The 13,053-nt window shown below is 39.5% G+C and overlaps 1 protein-coding gene across 3 annotated transcripts in view; it reads right to left on the reverse strand.

The window, feature by feature from the left end:
* Positions 1–13,053, reverse strand: part of TBC1D14 (TBC1 domain family member 14) — a 75,873-nt gene that overhangs the window by 53,718 nt on the left and 9,102 nt on the right. The window lies entirely within an intron of this gene.

Genomic DNA, 13,053 nt, shown 5'->3' on the forward strand with positions numbered 1-13,053 from the left:
ATCAGCAGGCAGCTATAGCACCTTCATACTATGGATGCTTCTGGAATGGCATTACTGTTTTTCCATACAGTTACTACTTTAATGCCCAGTGGGTTGACCCACCAAGTACAGATTGTTTCTTATTCATAAAGTGTGGCAGTTTGGGAAATAAAATTATATTGAGCTTCACATTCTAAAAGGGCTGAATACACATCTGCAATAGGAACAATCTGGACACTAAAAAGTTGTTCTTCCTGGCCACTTTGGATCAGCTAACATGAACAATATCATAAATACATCAACAGAGATAGTACTGTTTGGAATACAAGAGAAATGTTTAATACGAGAAAAACAATTGAGGCATACACGTCAGAGTGCACTCGAATGTATTATAAGGTTAATAGGGAGCACTGCCATCCTTAAATATGCATATATTTACATAAATGATCACATGCTTCTATATCACAAGGGTACAGTTACCTTGAAACCCAAACCAGAAACTTTATCATATTAAAAGATAAGAACAAAGTGTTTAGGTACAGAAATCACACAAGTCAGTAACAACCGATGTCAAAGCTAAGCAGTAACTGTACTTCTACAAACCCCTTTCAGCTTTCCCCTACCCCACCTCACACAAAATAAAAATTAGCATAAAGATGTACAGGAAACAATTGTAGGGAAAGCACTAAAGAAGAACAGCATGGAAAACGTAGAAATGTACTGCCATGTTTTCCATCTTTGCACTTTTTTCAAAGCGTTAAATTATAATTCTACAGGTAAACTACTTGATCAAACCCAAAGAATTGCTTTGTCTCTGTAACTAGCATACTCCATTTCAGTGTTATGAAGCTCTCCTGTAGCTCATCGTTACAGCTGTAATGCTACTTAGAGATTTATAAGCTAACTAGAGCATTAGTCAACAAGTTTGACTACACTGCTACCACTACAACTGCTAGTGCTGGGAAAAAGAGACCATCAACAAAAACTTCCAATGAAGATACCTCAGTTGAATTTGCTTTCTTTTCACCAGCAATTCCTTCACTTCGGCAATATAAAGAATCTATTCTGTTTGAGCATTTAGTACCCTGAAGGGCTTCTGCATGTAATTATCTTCTTACCGCTGCCCAAGTTTGTAACATGTATGTAAAACAGCCTGAGATGATGGATTTATAGGATCATTTGAGACAGCTACCAGGGAAATAAAATGTAAACAGAGACAGACATGAGGTTTTTTTCTTTTTATACATATGTTAGTTAATTTAAAATGGAGAAATACCAAGCAAGTTCTGAAATATATCTAAGAATAAAAAGGAGAACATGACAGGAATAACATCATCAAAACCACTGCAGGTAAATAGGATACACAATGCAAGACAGGCTGGCTGTTCTTGCAGAAGGTTTTCTTTCAGACTGTTACTACTTCAGAAGCAAGCAAACTAAATTCCAGACTACATACTGTCTTCAGAGAAAACAAGAACTTCGAGCCTCAGGGACACCTGAGAGAGCCCCATAAGGAGGCACACCTGCATCACAGTTCTGTGCACATTCAAATCCTCTTTTGCAAATAAAAGGCTTTTACCACAGTTCATTAGCACTGCAATAACATGAAAATTAAAGGACTAACAGGCAATTTTCTCTCCCTATCTATCCACATTAGAAGTTGCTAACACAGGTATACACAAGCAACAATCTTCTCTGAGGGATTTTAAGAGCAGCAGTAGGTCTTTATCCTCAGAGCAAAAATAAAGATGAATTGGAATGATAAAGTATAATAGCTCCCTGCTGCAAGTGCCTGCGTAAGATGAACTAAGCCTGAAAAGTCAATCTCACATATTTGCCTTCAATTCAATTCTGCAATCCTAACTATCTGTTTTGCCTTTAGAGGGAGCTTCATAATAAGTAATCTGTTCTCCAGCTTATCTAGCAGATGGCACAGGACCTTCTCAGCTCACTCTCGTCTACGTCTGTGTGATTTCCACTGTACACTCTAGGGCACCAGGCTTCTCTTCCTCCCTTTGTACTATGTCAGGGATTTCCAGTTCACTTTTTTTTTTTTATAATTTAAAATTTATATTGAACTGAGAGCATCAAGCATGGTCCATATACAATTCCCGTTCTGTACAGAGCAACTTACTCTCCTTTTCCTCTTCTTCCCTGCTCTCTGTGCCTAAGTCCTGGTGTTTTGCTGGTGTCCACACTCTTTATCCACTCCAAAAAGTCTCAAAACTCCCAAAAGGCATAACCTTATCAGAAGCCACAAATTGGCACAATCAGATGTAGAACCGCAGACTACAACCTGTTCTTGCTTTGACTGAGGACACACAGCATTGTTAAACCCTGATTTGCCTCAGACTGGAACAAGCCAAAAGTAAACCACGTGACAGCTGGGCTGGCATGGAAGAAGCAGAAGAGGTGCTGCTCCCTTTGCACCTAATTTTAGAAAACTTAAGGAAAAAAAATACTATGGAATGTTCTCTGGTCTGATTTCTGCAGAGCTTTGCAGTACATCAAGACAACACCACAGGGTCCTAATAAAACCACTACTTGAGACTTCTGGACTGCAAGTAGACCCTTAAAATATGCAACTCCCTTGGAAGGAAGTAATGATTTCTGCCATATATATATATCAGAGCAAATAATTCATAGCAAAAGCTTTCATTTTTCTGCTGCCACAGTACAAAAAGGAATTCCTTTCCTCCCATGCTTACACAGCTCCCTAGGATTTTCAAAAAAAGTACTAAGCAGTCTCACTTCTGAGCAAATATAATTCACAAAAAAAAAAATTCCACTCTAAAAGGTAACTTAAGGAGATCTTACCTAATGGAAAACACAGGTTAACAAGGAAGAAAAATTCTCTATTTGAAAAAACAGCAAACAGTTCTTCACTCCAAAGATGAGCTCAGAAATCCTAGGGTAAAAGGTCTCAAAGTTTAATTACAAGTGTTTTAAGATACAAAAATTGAGATCTTGAATGTAAAAAGGGTTGACACACCTTAAAAGAAAAGATCACATGCTGATCATTGTCTCAGTCTCATTGTCCTCTTCACAACCATTAGAGGACATCATGCTGATTTACAACAGGGATATTAACAGGAATATCTGACATGATACATCATGTCTGCAGTATCATTAGTATGGAGCCATTAAAGTGTCATGGATTACATTTGCATTCCTATTGAACACATTAACTATTTTACACTAAGTGTCTGCAGCTGCTTATTTTAAGAAAACTAAGCACAGAAGTTAAATTGAGATCACATTTCAAAGAGAAAATTACTTTTGCACAGTCCCCTAAAAACTACTTGGCACCAGACAGCTGTTTAACCTTGTTATTTCAATTGAGCTGTGGAGAGGAATTACCTGCCTGAAGAGAATTTAATTCTAACTCCAGAGTTAATGTTTACATACATACAAATAGCATCCTGTGATACAGGAGAAAGACCAAACAATCTTTTGCTTGAACATATGCATAATGCACCATTACTGTATACTGATCTGCCCAACTGCCTTTTTCGTGGGGAAGAGAGGAAGTCAATACCAATAGATAATTTCAGCAGTGTCAGGAAAACCTTATTTTTTAACAAAAACTTAAGAACCACTTCGTTTTGGTTCTATAAGCACTGCTAAGATAAACTTACTGAATAGTTGCCATACATACATACTGCACATTCATATATTGCCAGGATTTATGTAGCCTTGTGTACTGTTATTGTTAGGCTGAAGCCTCAATCAAATAATAATAATAAAAAAATATTAAAAATCTTAGAACCACATCAATAACAAGTAATCAAGCCAAAACTATCTGTACAGCATCTATTATAGCTTTTTCAAGTTTATCCTTTTAAACAAAGTCCTGCACCACCACCGAAGCAGAAAGCTTATCTAGTTTAGTCCGACCCTCTTTCTGAAAAGACAGGAAGCCTGTAACACAACTGCCAGCAACTACTGCCAGGCAACGAGTTCATAGTGCTGCTCCGCAAGCATTCAAGTATTCGCTTTTCCACATTTCAGCTGTGGCTTGTCCCAGGCAAGGTTAGTCACTCATGTCAAGTCACCTCTCAAAAGGTCATCCCTCCCAACCACTCCCCCCAGTTCAGTATACAAACTTATCCACTAAAAGGAGCAGAGACAGTACTGTCATGGTTCCTGCTGCCAACCTACTCCAGATATTAAAGTCAGCTGTAAACCTCCTCCCTAAAAAGTCTCAAAGTCTTCTCTAGCCAGGCAGACTCAATACTGTGCCCCTCAAGATACCTCTAAAGTTCAGTACCACGGGAGTCAAGGACAGGTGGAAACAAGAAGAAAAGGACAGGCTCCAACACAGTACCTGTCATTAGGGTGGAGTTGTATGAGGCAGACACACATACATACACCCACTGACGCCTGTCAGCGTGAACAACCCCCACACACACCTGGGCTTCCAGGCAATGCACGGTATTTTTCTTCCCCAGAACTCCCAAGATATACCAGTTGCCTGACATAAAACAGTACAGAAGCTTAGGACTTAGGAGTTTTCACGATTAGAGTATTTGGGTTCTTCAGAAAAATCTGAAAATGATGATTTCAAACTATTTTGCTGTTGCTATTTTGACATGGCTCCTTAGACAAAGTTCCACAGTACACGAACTACTGGAAAGCAGCACGAAATGATAGTTCCAAACAAAAGAAAAGTGAGATGGCATATGCTGCTCTGTGGTAGACTACTTTAACACTGACCTAGCATAGAGATTATATTTGCAAATAAATGGGTTCCTTACTCTTAGAAGAGACAGTTGCTGTAAAGAAACATGCATGAGAATTAACTAGACACTGACCCAACTCATGCACAGACTGATCCAATTTTTTATCTGCATTTCCCAAAACAAATTTGCAATTGCGGGTAAATTTTTGTTACAAGTGTTAAAAACACATACAACATTTCCTGCTCTCAAGATGCATGCTCACATCCAAATTTTAATTAGTCTTTCAATTAAGAAGGTTATTTTCAGAAGACAAAACAATTGGAATAGTCATGCCAATTAACTGGAAGGACTTATCAGTCTCATGAGTAGAGCAGATGAAAAACAAGGACAGTGAAGAAAGTTCAAAATGTTCAGATTTTGTAGAACAAAATTATCTTGAAAAACAATTTCAAATGAGTATCAGACTCGCATGCATTCTTAAGAAGCAGGAAGCAAACAGACGCAAGTCAAAGTTCATTTCAGCTACTTCTGGAGGAAGATCCTGAAATTTCCTGGTAACTCTAAAGTACGTGAGGAAAGAGCACTAAGGTCTTAAGCCCCTCAGCCTATGCAAAGGCAGTCGTACTGTGTATAATGGACTTTAAAGAGTTTGACAGTAAGCAGATACTAATCATAAGAACTAGGTAAACCCATGTCAAGCACATAAGCACAGTGCTACAAGGCATCCAGAAGCCTACATTGAAACATTTTAAGTAATGTACAGCACCTATTAAGCAAAAAATATATTAAGCCAAATTTTATTAAATATTTGCTGCATTGTGAGCAAAAGTGTCCAGCCACCTTACCTGGCATGGCACAAATTCAATTAACACTATCTAAGAAACATTCTCAAACTATTACAGAGTTCAGGCAAAAGGTATAACAACATTGTTTTCTTCTCATCCTTCAATGACTGTACTAACCATAACCTTCACAACTTACCCTCAACAAACACAAGAAAGATTCTGACCTCTAGATGTTCCAAATTTGCACTCTGGCCACTTAAACAACTTGCAGAGGCACAGAAAGTAAACCCTGAAAAGTCAGTAACAGGAATTTTGGTTACCTGATTAGTGGAAGAACAAGACTCTTGACACATAAATCATGATGACTAGGGAACTGATGGACTTGACAAGACATTCTTGTCAGGAGACCTACCAAAATCTCCTGCAAAGCCCTGAATGTACATTCTGCATAGGTAGAAGCTAACAGTTAGTACCCATGACCAGGTAACACTGGTTTCTAGAAATAATTCACTAGATGCAGTGATTGCCAGTTCTTGCATTCTCCCCTCCCAACCCCAGATCACCTCTCAGTCAACCTACACTTTTATTAAAACAAAACCAAAAAACCCAAAACAACCAACAGAACAAAATATCATCAAAGAAGTCCAAGTATTTTGGCTATGGCAAAAAATCTTCATCAACAGGTAGAAAGTTAAGCTTTGAATAAGATTCCAAAATCACATACAAAAGCAGGATTTGCAGAATTTCTCTGGGCGATTGACAAAGGTCAGGGTAAAGGAAGAACAATGCTTGGTTTATGGATAAACAAATCCAACAGAAGTGGAGCCAGACAGCCTAGAATTTGACCTACCTATGAAAGAGGTAACTAATGACAAATCATGTTTTGTAAATCCCGATCACATTTTATAAACTAAGTTTTCCAACCACTGACATTCCAGTATGTTCAGTAAGAACTAAGAATAATCACACTTTACAGGGTAACAGATACCTGCAGGTCTGAAAAAAAGATTTCTACAGTTGAGGGAGACAGTAATACAAGTTAGCAGTACAGGATACTTGATAATCTTGCAACAGGGTAACTTGGAAATGTCTCTTTAGATTTCTGGGGGAAAAAAGCAGGATTTGATAAACTACTTATCAAGACTACGGTGTTCTGCATTTACTTTTTTTTCCTTAGAGAGTAGCCCTCATTTTAGGGGAGAACAAAGCAGAGCTGCCTCCACTGAAGTGTCAAAGACATGAAAAGATAAATCAGACAGTAATCCTGCATGTGTAGGAGTTAGGAATGGTTGTAGCAAACCAAGAACTATTTTGTATGTGGATGATGCACTCTGCTAGCCTACCATGTGAATGCTGCCAAGTTCTCAGAAACAGGAGTTTCAGCAAGTTAGGACTCTCATACAAAGGCAACATTTGGGTCCAAGTTCAAACTATTAGAGTCAACCAGCTATACACAATGGTTCTTTTCTGGCTGGCAAAATTCCCAGTTATCCCAATGTTATCAGAATAACCCAAAATTCTATTCTCAGAGTCTGAAAGCAGATTTCTTCATTGATCTGAAGTACTATTACCACACAAATCAAACATGGAATGAATACATGAAATATCATCCTATGCAAAAAGCTGAACCTGAGTCAGCAGTAAGACCTTGCAGCAATACAGATTAAACATGGACTGGGTTATATTACCAAGATCAAGAGGAAAAAATGATTAAAAGCTCTAGCTGGTACCCATGAGACTCTACCTGTACCCAGTTTGGGGTCCCTGGATGGAAATAAAGAGATCAAAAACTGGAGGAAGTCCAATGGATGACCATTACGATGGCTGGGTGCTGAGGCCTATGACATACAAGCGGGGATGCTGAGAGGTGGTTTCATTTAGCATGGATGACCATTCTCCAAGATGTAAACAGAAAAAACAAGAGGCAAAGCAGCAAGCTGCTGCAAGGTAAATTCCAACTGGATAAAAAAAAAAATAAATAAAAATCACAGTGGTAGTAGATAAATCCTGGACCACGCAGCCTATAGAGTTTGTGGCAATTCTAACCTTGGATACGCTCACAATTGACTGGACAAGGTCCTGAGGAACGTGATCTCGTGCTGAAGTCAGCCCTGCACCAAGCAGGAGGTTACACCAGCTGGCTCCAGAAGTCGCTTCAGACCTAAACTGGTTTGCGATTCTGTACTTGCAAAAGGCTGCAGCTCACAAAGGGGAGTCCAAGCACTAAGTAAATATCATGTCTTACCTCATGATTGTTACCAAGTTCTTGTGTTTATTCTGTTAGTTGTCAATGTAAGGTGTGAATGACTCCTTATTTACCATAGGGTTTTTTCTTTATTATTCTTACAGTATGGCTTGAAAACTTTTGACGCACTTAATGACTACAAAGAGAGGCTTAATATGGATAGCCCCTTAAAATAGCAATGTAACTAATGCCCAAATTGAGATTAACACTTCATAAAGAAGAATTCATAGATTATTTTTTTTTCCTGCCAGTAAACTCAACATTTAACAGAACTCTGAATATCCAGAGCAAGGCATAAAAACACATATTCCTGCTCCAGAAAACCCGTTGTCTCCATATACTATTTCTGTTAAACAAGTATTCATCCATACATAGAATTTTATTAACAGACCACTTCTTGTTTGAGCCTTTATAAAGATGTTTAAAAACAAAACTTAACGTTGATGCCAACTTCTCCACAGATGACATAACACAGGAAGGGAGACAGTATTAAAAAAAACCCAAGGAGAAAGAATTGGTATTTATTCCATCTAATTTCACCTTGCTCGCTGCATGTTTCAGAATCTCTAAGCATATATAACATTCCCTCACAAAGTTGACCCTGAATTAAGTATTCTTTACAGTCAGAGTGATTTTTTTTTTTTATCATTTCTATACTTGCAGTAACTTACAACAGTTGATATTGCTGATAAGGAAGGGAGGGAACAAAATCAGCTGAACATCAAATGGTATTTTGATTAGATAGAGTGTCACATGGCAGCGATCATGCTGATATTCTCCCTCTTCCCCAGTGCCCATCCACTTCTTCTCACAGCTCCTTTTAACAAAGGGAAAGGTCAGGAAAGTTCTCGTGAATTAACTGAAGATACAAAGACCATCTGACCCACTACTTCACTAAACCTTCATATAGACAATGAATCAGAATGAAAACAGACCTTAATTTAATTCATCTGAATTAGTTCCTGGAGTTTTGTATATATCTATCACAATGTATGTAATTCTTACTGTTTCTACTCAAAAGCAAGCATGTAGAATCCGTAGAACTGAACAACCATAAGTTTTCCAAAAGGCAGCCTCACACAGGAGATAAAGGAATGGGCGGTGGGGGGGTGGGTAGGCAAAGCATTATAGCTGAATGCTGCAAGCAACATACAACACCCATCCGCGCTACAAATCTCACTCACTAGCCAGTGCAAGACTTTTGTAATGCTTCCCACCAGCCACTACAAGAGAAAAATACGTATTTGACTTTATTTAAAATAATAACTGGACTACATCAAGTCCTCACCACATAATTTTGTGCCAAAACTCAAACTCAAAGTACTGCTGAGCAAATTTTCATTAGCTTCCATAATGAACAAGTAACTTCAACAAGCCTCTTAGTTTTGCTGTTGAGTAACTGAAAACAGTCTCACACAAACAGGACTTTATTTAAAGCAAATTTTATCTGCAAAAGCAACTTCCCTTTATTCTGAAGACCCGCATCTCAAATAAGATTTAGTGCAAAATTTAAGGAAGAACTAACAGAACAGTAATTCTAAACAAAAGTTACATTATTCCACACATAAAGGGAAAGTAGGGATTAAAATTAATGTGGACAGTTTCAGTTCAACACCTAGTAGAGAACAGGCCACATGTCAAAGTTCAAAACTTCATACACTGAATTAGAGGACAGGAATTCTGAAAACTGTATCATACAATTTTCAACCTTTATCAAAAGAAAAGGCTATTATCTTTGTAGAACTCAAATTTTGCACCTATGGAAGATTTGCTTTGACAGAGAATGTTTATTTCAGAAAAATTCTGCAACTTTTCTTTTGTTCTACACAGAGACGTGATAGTATGTACAGATGAGGGGAGAACCACTAGTCTTTCGTATCAAGTAGACAGAAAGTGGCTTTCAAATTAGTAGTATCCAAAACCATATTGTGAATACTGAAGCAACCATCCAATGAGTATACCTGAACACCTCATGGGCTGCTGAAATACTGTTTCCATCTGTTAATACAGATCCTCAGTGCCTATGCTGCTTTCCACACCACTGAAACGTAAGCTTGGTTGCCTTCCTCTCTCCCCAACCCTGTTGGATGCCCATTATTGGCAACAATTAGCTCAAAATGCACACAGACAGAGTAGTGGGGAGGAATTACTGCAACCAAACTCCTCTTTTCCCTCCAACAGAGTGAATCCTGGGGGGTCAGGCAACCACAGCACTGGGGAGTCCAGCCTGCCCCCAGGGCAGTGAAGCAGCCTGCGTTGGGTATCCATGCGGCTTCCCTCTGTCCCAGGCTGGGTTTCTGGAGTCCCTCCTCCTACCTTCTGGACAACTCCACCTGCAGCTCAGCTAGTGTTTGTTCATTTGTGGTTAACAGCAGTGTACTCATATCCTCCCCCACAGCGCATCCAGCTCTTTCTGTCCCTCCTCCTACACACTTCAGTCCTGTTCTCAGCCTGTCTCCTCCTGAACAGCCTATACTCGATCTAATAGGCTTCATTTAACATAAAACATGCACAGGAGACAACATCATATATAAAATTTAATCTCTCAGATGACTCAATCATAATTATTTTCATCCTTTCTCTTCCCTTCTGTGGTCAGTGAATTCCCTTTCTGGGGAGATGAAAGTGGGGAATCAACACTATAATGCTCCTTGTTATTCTACCTTCCTTTTAACACCAAAATGAAAGTGTACAATAAGCTGTACTCTCATTAAAAGCAACAGGACATTATGAAAGGGTCCTATTCATTAACACAGGTGACTTATCTATGCTATCGATGGACCTAATTCCTAAGTTCAGAACTCCGAATTATGGTGACCAGCCACCTCAGAACATATGTGTATCTGTGATATAAACATATTAAATTCACATGATTTCAGACTTAATGCTGAAACCAGTAGCTATTATTTTGAAACTTAAGCCCTTTTTCTTATCTGACTACAAGTAAGGCCACACTCTGGACGAGGTTTGTGCTTCTATGTATGGTGTAGGATGCCAATCCTGCTCAAGAAGCTTTCTCTCAGAAATACAGAGACTCTTTGGAAACAGTAAAACGAAATATTCTTCTTAAAGCCCTTTATTTCATGTGTTGTTCCTATTCTCCGTAGAGGTCTCCTGAGATCCTGCTACTTAGAACATTTGAATCAAAAACTTCTAGGAGCAGCCTGAAAAGAAAGAGGATCCAGATTCCTGGAAAAATACACAATATCCACAGCAGCAGACTAAGTAAAGATTCTTAGGATTCTTCTAGTCCATTAAAAAGGAAGGTAACTGCATGGCTTATTATTTAACTGAACATAGTTCTAGTCCTTTTCATGGTCATGCTGCATGTAACCATAAAAAGCCTCATCCTCAGTCTCCAAAACGATAAATGAAAAGTACAGCTTCTACAGTGAGATCACAATGGTCCTGATTCCGCAAAGCTGTTTAAAACCTGAACATTTAAAAAGTCTGTGTTTCAGCAGTACTATACGGAAGCAAAGTCCAAAGGTAAAACTCACTAACCTACGCTACTCTGGGTCACTAGGGCAAAGGGACAGACAAGCCACCACTCTTTAGTCTCCCAGCCAATTGTTTGTTCATACTATTTCTCAAACCAAGTTCCTGCGTATATTCGAACGAAGGAAATTAATTCAAACTCATGCTTTATGTGAAAGACCTCCGGCCATTTAGAGCTGATACAAGTACGCATGACACTTGAAAACAACCAACGTGTCAGGTTTCTTTGTCAGCAGTCAGCTTTACAGCTGCTTTCAGAAGCAATAATCCATTTTCATGGGCTAACCTGGAGCCTAATGAGAGCACTAGTACTCCACCTCGCACTGTACCTGTGGTGCCTTAAGCTCTTCCAAGAGGAAAGCTATGCATAAACAAGCAGGAAAGCGGTCTCTTTTTCTCACTTTGGATCTTCCTGCCACACCCAAAGAGGCATGTAACAGCCTGAGGAAACACAGACCTTTCAGAGCCTCAAACTGCTGAAGAGACAGCAACTGAGCCAGAGGAGCAGGCCAAGAAACTTTCTTTACCATAGTGCTCAAGAAGGCAGAGCAGGAGCACTCCATTCCCAAGTGCCCTTGAAGGTGCCGGGACTGACAGGCACGGAGCCAACAGGGTTCTCCTGTCTTCGATCCCATCTACAACTCAATTTTCAACTGCAGCCCCAAGCCAACACCAACCCTTTGTAACACACCACAGATATTGCCACAACTAATAAGGAACACACAACCATGCATAGGGCATGTGCACACATAGATACGATCTCGCAAGGAAAAGTAAATCTAGAGAGTGCCAAGAAATAATTTTACATTCCAAAGCAGGTGCTTCTCTAAGCATTTTCTTGATTCTGTAGAAGATATACCCTTAACTGATACGTAAGCAGCTTAGGTGCATGTGACCAAGCACTGCAGGCATCTAATTTTTGTCAGTATTATCTCTACAGGCAGCCACAAATCTTAACTGACATATCCAGAGCAAACTCTGTCTTGACAAGTTCGGAGAAACTAACACATTCTCAGATGACAGACGGGGTTCAATACAAGCACAGCTGCTGTTTCAAGCAGCAAGGTTTCTCCTTTTACCAAATGTCAACAACTTAGGCAAAAACTAAGCTGATTCATCTTCACTCTCAGTGGTTCAAAACCCATATCCCATTACTCAAAGGAGCCCTCAAAGAGCTAAACCTGCAGATTAAGGCTGAGAGCCCCTGCACTGCAGCCTTACTCCATGACCATTAGGCTGCTGGAAGACAGAGAGGCTGTGTACAAACCACTCAAGTGCTTGTTCTGCCACGTTGTACACAAGTGTGCCAGCCACTGGCCAAAGCAATTTGGCTTTCTCCTGCCATAGTTCATCCTTGGTTTTCAAAAGCGAAGGTTTACGCACTTAACCTGCAAGACTGTGAATCTCAAGTGAAACTCCTTTCAACACAGTGAAGTGCTAAGAACATGCTCCTCTCTGGGACTTTGTTTATACCTACCACTGCAGCACTTTTTACAAACTACTTCAAGAAGCTCCCTTCTCAGCAAGCTGCTCTTCAAAGATACTATTCCAAATGCCGCTTCCTTGTCTAACACTGTGCACAAACCCTGGCACACAACGCAGGGTGAGCTAGGTAGCAAGGCCCCTGGAAGTCTGTTACTTGCAAACAAAACACTGCAGGGCCTAAGTTCATCTACTGAAGTACTCATTTAAGCCCTGGGAATCCAAGGAGCCCATAGGAACTCCAGGAAACAGGGACTGTATGGGATCATTAGAAGAAGCCATTACAATTCCACGGACGGCAGATTGCAAATATCATCAAAAACTAGCAACAGCATGTTTTGATCCTTAACAATGTTGACAGCATAAATATAGACAGTATTTC

The sequence above is a fragment of the Aquila chrysaetos genome, chromosome 1 (genome assembly GCF_900496995.4).
Source record: "Aquila chrysaetos chrysaetos chromosome 1, bAquChr1.4, whole genome shotgun sequence".
Lineage (NCBI taxonomy): Eukaryota > Metazoa > Chordata > Aves > Accipitriformes > Accipitridae > Aquila > Aquila chrysaetos.